The sequence below is a fragment of the Haliotis rubra genome, unplaced genomic scaffold (assembly GCF_003918875.1).
Source record: "Haliotis rubra isolate DU_JTF1 unplaced genomic scaffold, ASM391887v1 Scf464, whole genome shotgun sequence".
Classification (NCBI taxonomy): domain Eukaryota; kingdom Metazoa; phylum Mollusca; class Gastropoda; order Lepetellida; family Haliotidae; genus Haliotis; species Haliotis rubra.
This window is the reverse complement of record NW_025767151.1, coordinates 547,916-554,607: the sequence shown is the minus strand read 5'-3', so window position 1 is coordinate 554,607 and position 6,692 is coordinate 547,916.

Here is a 6,692-nt window from a genome sequence, read left to right as displayed (position 1 = left end):
ATATTATTTTGTGTACATCACACACTACACACAGAAAACAGCAAAGTACTGATATGGAAATACCAAGTGACTGGTGAAAAAAATGCTTATTACGGAAAATATGGCAACAAAAATTGTGTAAATACTGTTAATGGTCATCATATATGTATGTGCTTCACACATTTTAATATATTTTTCCAAAACGGAAATGATTCAGTAACATATTGATATGTAAGTATCAACAACCAGTTTTAGAATGGAATTTTCCCTTGGTGCGGTCATGACCCGAACATTGTTATACTATTTTGTATTTTCTTACTTTTCGATACAGTACACGAATAGCTGTAATATTGCTGATGCGGCGTAAAGCAGTAATTATTCCTTCATATGGTACAGGGTTTGCCTTATTTAGTTTGTTGATCATGTTGATATATTAGATTCATTTACATACTGGAGTGCTGAATGTTTAACACCATTACAAATTGTGTTGTAGAATCAATTGCGGGTATTATTATGATGGGAAAAAATGTTTCAGATATCTGAAAGAATATTATTTCATTACTACTTATTTGACATGTTTGAGTGCTATGTCTGTGTAGGTCTGTGTTAAAGGTCACATGCAACCAAAAAATCAAACATAATTAAAACACAATTATCACTTATTCATGACATATAATATACATTGGTGATTATGAAAAAAACATTTAAACGAAATTATAAGCATACAATCGCAAATCAAAAGTGCAATATTTTGTACTTGGGTTTACTTCGCTAGAAACGAAGCAGCCGTGTTACCGAACCCAGTCAGAGCGGGTAGGTGTGCAGTCAAGTGTAACGGCTGCATTTGCAGATGCCCTCATGGCTCATTGTGTGTGTATATATAGAGATGTTGGGTTTTGTAAATACATGCTCATTTTTTGTGTATAACATATTGCAATCAACAGACATCATAACATGTCATGTGTACAAGTATCACACCTGCCTGTCTGTGTAATTACATAATGTGAACTCGGGCCATAAATCAATGCGTTTTGTTTATTGTGTATAGCCTGATAGGTGTTAAGTTCAAATTGCATGTGGTCAGTGATCGAATTTGTGTATGGAATATTGCCATTAACAGACAGGCAGACACATAGGTGTCAATAAAACAGACATTGAGTCTGTGACAACGACATATCTATATCCCAGTTAGAAATTCTGTCAACGCTAAATAATGACATTGCTTTTAAGTATCGAACTGATAAAAGTGACTCGGTAAGAAGAACGTGTGGTGAAATAGACAAGTGAAATTATATAAACAGTTAAATCGGTAATCTACTGTCATAACATATAAAAAGCTTGCGCCTGTGAAATATCAACAAAACATTAGAAAAATAGCTCACACCAAAGCCTTCACCGAGTATTCACCGGACAACCCGCTTCCAAGCTTCCAAGCGCTGGGGGAAAATTAGTGAATTGTTTGAACTCCGATTTCGCGCGGTTTTTTTCATCGCCTTATTTTTCAACTTTATAAGTTGATTTTGCATTTTTGATGATTTGTTTCGGTAAGTCCATACTGAAAGGTATCAGAATCTGCAAAGTTGTGTTTTACGTTGCATGTGACCTTTAAAGTATGGAAATTGATCCTCTCTCAGCAAGAGAGAATGCTTGAGGCAAGTGGGTTCAAATCTGTACATAGTCTCATTTACAGTAGGTGATTCAACTATATAATGTAAATATTGAGCATTCCTCTAAATGATTACCTAAAGGCAGGCCAGTCTCATGCATAGACAAGATAAATAGACTGTCCATTTGCTTTTCTAATTAATACACTCACTGAAGCTGTCAACATTCAGCATTTTAATGTGTATTTTTATTTTAGATCCGAAATGTAGCCTGCACCATGTAACCTGATCTGATTTAGTTTTGTATGGACAAAGTATTGTGTTACACTATAGTAAATCATTGCAATGACAAAGATGTGTTTCCTTAACAACACATACTATGGGTGTGACAAGGTTCAGTGCTTTGTCTATTGGTTTTAATGCTTTTAACATTTTTCCCATTTGTGTACCTGCTGGTCAGACCATTGTAAACTTGTTCTTCCATTATGGAAAAATTATCTTCCAATTCATCAATCATTTGGTTTCAAAAATCATTCCAGATGGAAAACAATTACGGGTTGAAAAATTTAAATTGAAAAACTGCCTCATGTCATACTTTGAGAAAAATCCAGCATCCATGCTTATCTTCTGTATCTGGCAATGTGAAGCTTCTCAACTCATTTCCCAATATATTTAAATATGTTGGGAACATAGACCCATCATTGTGATTATATAATCTTAATGTACATTAGAACTGGAGACATCTGTGAAGTCACCATATGCTTTCTGCTGTGTTTTGATAATAGATAGAGTCTCCATGGTATAAATGAATTAAGGTCCAGGAAATCATATAATGGATCATAAAAGTTAGAGTTTGTGAGTATTTTTAAGGGAAATTTTGTTCATAGGAAAGATTGAGCACATTAAAATTTCCCCTAAATTATTCATGACCCTTACTTGTTTTGTTCAGTACATATACCAGACAAGAAGGTCTATATTTAGTTAAACTCTGGTGTATTACCTAACATAATTTGCACATTGTCAGAGATATTCCACATCATATCTTCAAATGACATTTAGAAGTGATACACATAAAGTGGAGAAATTTTGGATGTGAGCTTCTTGGGTATGAGGGGCGGTGGGGTAGCCTATCGGTAAAAATTTGTGCTCATCATGCCGCAGAACTAGGTTCGATTCCCCACATGGGTGCAATATGTGAAGCCCATTGCTGGTGTCCTCCAATGTGTTATTGCTGGAGTATTGCCAAAAGCGACTCACACTTATGATGAATATTGGGGCGGTGGGGTAGCGTAGTGGTTAAAGTGTTGGCTCGTCACGTCAAGCCTGGGTCCCCACATGGGTACACGTGTGAAGCCCATTTCTGGTGTCCCCGCCATGATGTTGCTGGAATATTGCTAAAAGCGGCATAAAGCCAAACTCAGTCAGTCAGTATAATGAATATTGTGGAAATGCATACACCTTTATCTGAGCTGATCAAGGTACAAGCATATATTCAGCATATATTCCTTTTTTTATAAGGAACACGTTGGAGTTGTGCTTATTCCTTCATTGACACATTGTGTTCCTCATGAGAAGTTGACATCCATAACTACTCCTCCACATCAGAGTCAGTACAACATCTGCCAGGGGTTTTCTTTCCATGCCCAGTGTTTCATAACATATGTAAAATTGTACAGTTGATGTATGGTAATATGTTCATTTTGAAATGCAATCTAATTTATTGATTTACTTTAATTGTTCATGCTGTGAGTAAGATGTCGCTGTTGACCAGTGTCAAATATCAGTGTTGAAGATCAGTGTCTAATATCAGTGTTGAAGATCAGTGTTGAAGATCAGTGTCAAATATCAGTGTTGAAGATCAGTGTCAAATATCAGTGTTGAAGATCAGTGTCGAAGATCAGTGTCAAATATCAGTGTCGAAGATCAGTGTCAAATATCAGTGTCGAAGATCAGTGTTGAAGGTCAGTGTCAAAGATCTGTGTTGTTGTAAAGTATTTTTTATCATGAATGGAATATTTTGCAAAAGTTTTGCCGTTATTGTCAGACATCTTAAGTGTTGTTTTCCAACAAGCAGGATGCATCCTCATTTACAGCTGCTTTTTATATTAAAGTGAGAGAAAAGGTTGCAAAAAAAACATTTATGAAACAGACCAAGATCTTAATAACATGAGTAATGACATGCAATTATTGAATTTATATGCGGTCAGTTGATGTAGTTATGGACCAGAACGATGAATGTGTTTCTGTCAACTGATCTGTGATTGCTTCTTGGTCAATGTGGTGGAGATAGGATACGTCGTCCTGCTATTTCTCTTGATCTCCTTTGTGTAATATTGTGATGGATGAGATTCACGCAGTGCAATTGTCGGCTATGTCACATTCTCACCCCAAATTTTATATATTTTTTTATATTTTAGTTTTTTTATTTTAATAAAGTAAGTTCTTCTGACAATATGAAACTTAAACTGCCTTAAACTATAAAATATACATGTTATATTTCAGAGAAATATCTCCTTTGTTTCCTTAGGGTCTTGTTATAACTAAAGTTACTGCTGTTTGTAGATATGCATGCAACTGACATATTTGGTGGAGTCATTATTGGCATATTTTATATTCACAATTTATAGTGCAAATACATACATTTCATTTGCAGTGTAAAATCATCACATGTTTTTCCATTATTCATATGGACTATTTGCACTTTTTACTTTTGTATGCTTTTTATGTTTTCTTTCTTGCTTGGTGTTATTTTTGTTTCATAATTACAGGGTTTATTTGTTTCAATTCACTGCTTATATTTTGTCCACCCCCTTCATGACCTTGATTGGTGATCTATGAAATATTCATCTAAGCACTAATGCAGCTGTGTCACGAGGAAGGTTACTTCCTCATTCCAGGAACAAGTGCTATGTTTGTTGTTTGTGACTCTGACAATTTCTTTGAATCTACATATCAACAAATTTCAATGTTCATAGATGTTAGAACATACAACATTTTTAACAATAATGGGAATGACTATGAGCTCCTCTTGTGAGGAGGCGACTAACGGGATCGGGTGGTCATGCTCGCTGACTTGGTTGACACATGTCATCGTATCCCAATTGAATAGACCGATGCTTCATGCTGTTGATCACTGGATTGTCTGGTCCAGATTTGATTATTTACAGACCGCCGCCATATAGCTGGAATATTGCTGAGTGTGATGTAAAACTAAACTCACTCACTCACTTAGTCACTCTCGTGAGGAATGGAGCTTTAGGGTGTTGCTGGTATTATGACTGTGATGACTTCTAAAGGATAGATTAACAGTACCTATAGCTTTAAGATCGACATGGTCTTTGAACAATTTATAAAATGCTTTGTCAAAAATTTGATCGATGTTATAAAGCACATAATCGTTTTGGTGCACAGCTGAAAATGTTCCACTGATTTGGTGCTATCCTTTGATGTAATACCATGGTAAATTCAAGCTTTAGGAAAACATTGTTTATTGCTACATCCCATTCTTTCAACTGTTGAAACAATTTACTGAAAATGTTTACATTGTATATAATCATTAGATGTGTTTTTATTGAAATGCACAAATTAACTACACAAAGTTTTAACATATTTGTGAACAATATTCAAATTACAATGAGCCGTTTTTGACAAGTTTTCGAACCATAGTTCTTTGGCCTGACAAGTCGTCTTTCTTTACCTTTATAACTTTACTGTGGTTTGAAAATCTATTTTATTCATTTGTGTTGTGTACCGGCATCTATCTGTGCCAAATCTAAGTATATCCAAGTTGTATTAGATCTCAAGTTACATCCTCACTGTCACCTGCTGGGAATGTTGTCCCAGAGTTCAGGGTTGGAGAGTCACCAATGTGCAAACAGGAATTATGGATTGTCTGTCCTGAGTGATTGAGAAGTATGCATATGAAATGTCAGTTCCAGAGAATAATCTGTCTTATTGATCTGCAGGAACAGATTACTAAGTGGTGATATTGCTGGAATATTGCTAAAAGCGTCATAAAACTAAACTCACTCACTCAAGAAAGAAAGAAAATGAAGAAAAGCATTTGAAATGTCAAGTTGCTGGGAAATGACACCAATGTCAGCCTGATGACATTATGTTATCAATGTGTGACGTCATCAACAAGGAAGATGTATGGTAGTTTTGCCAACAGCAAAACAAAAGTGACCAGTCAGAAGAAAAGTTAAAAGTGCATGCATACAAACAAAGTTACTACAACTTTTTACCCTATGAGTGATATATAATACTAGCACCTGCTACAGTTAACAGTCACAAAGTATTTAATGTCACAAGATACCAAGGTCTAAATATATACTTTCAGGTTGCAGCAATGGTGTCAATCCCGTCCACATTCTATGGACATCAATACGTATAACAGTGACACTATTTGTTTATTGTACTCACATGTTACTCAATGTTTTATACAAACCTAACATCCACATTGTACAGGTAATCATCAGAGTTGAACATGTGGAAACACTTCATTTGTAACAAGGCCTATTACTGGTTTAAGAGCTAATTTGAGATTAAAGATTAGGGCTCAGTATATAATAAGTTTGTACTGCATGCAGAGACATGCTTACTGATGATACAGGGCTTTTAGGAAGTAATTTACAGTGTTGCATAGTATTGTTGTAAATGTGCCTTAGGGAAATAGTATGTCATAGTATATTATGTTTTGCTCCATCATAAATGTTATTATTAATTTTACCGTAGTATCTCTGTAGATAGTTTATGTACTTAAGATAATATAACTCATAAAGATTTTTATTTTTACAAAATCTTGCCATTTTCTCATAGGGTTGATTTTGTGTGATTTTTAGTAACAATAGGATTTGTAATTCAAATTCCATCTTAATAACATTATTTTTATCAGTCTGTGTTAATATTTTAAATCAAAACACACCATGTACACCTGATGTATAGTTTGTTGTGATATATTTGTATGTTACATGTATGTATGTCCTTCACTGTAATTACCATTGTCATCCTGCTGTATATAGTATGCCAATGCTTTGTACATTATTCTGGGCTGGTGATTAGTGTTATGAACACGACCCATATGTCTCAGTGTGTACATTGCAGTCAGCA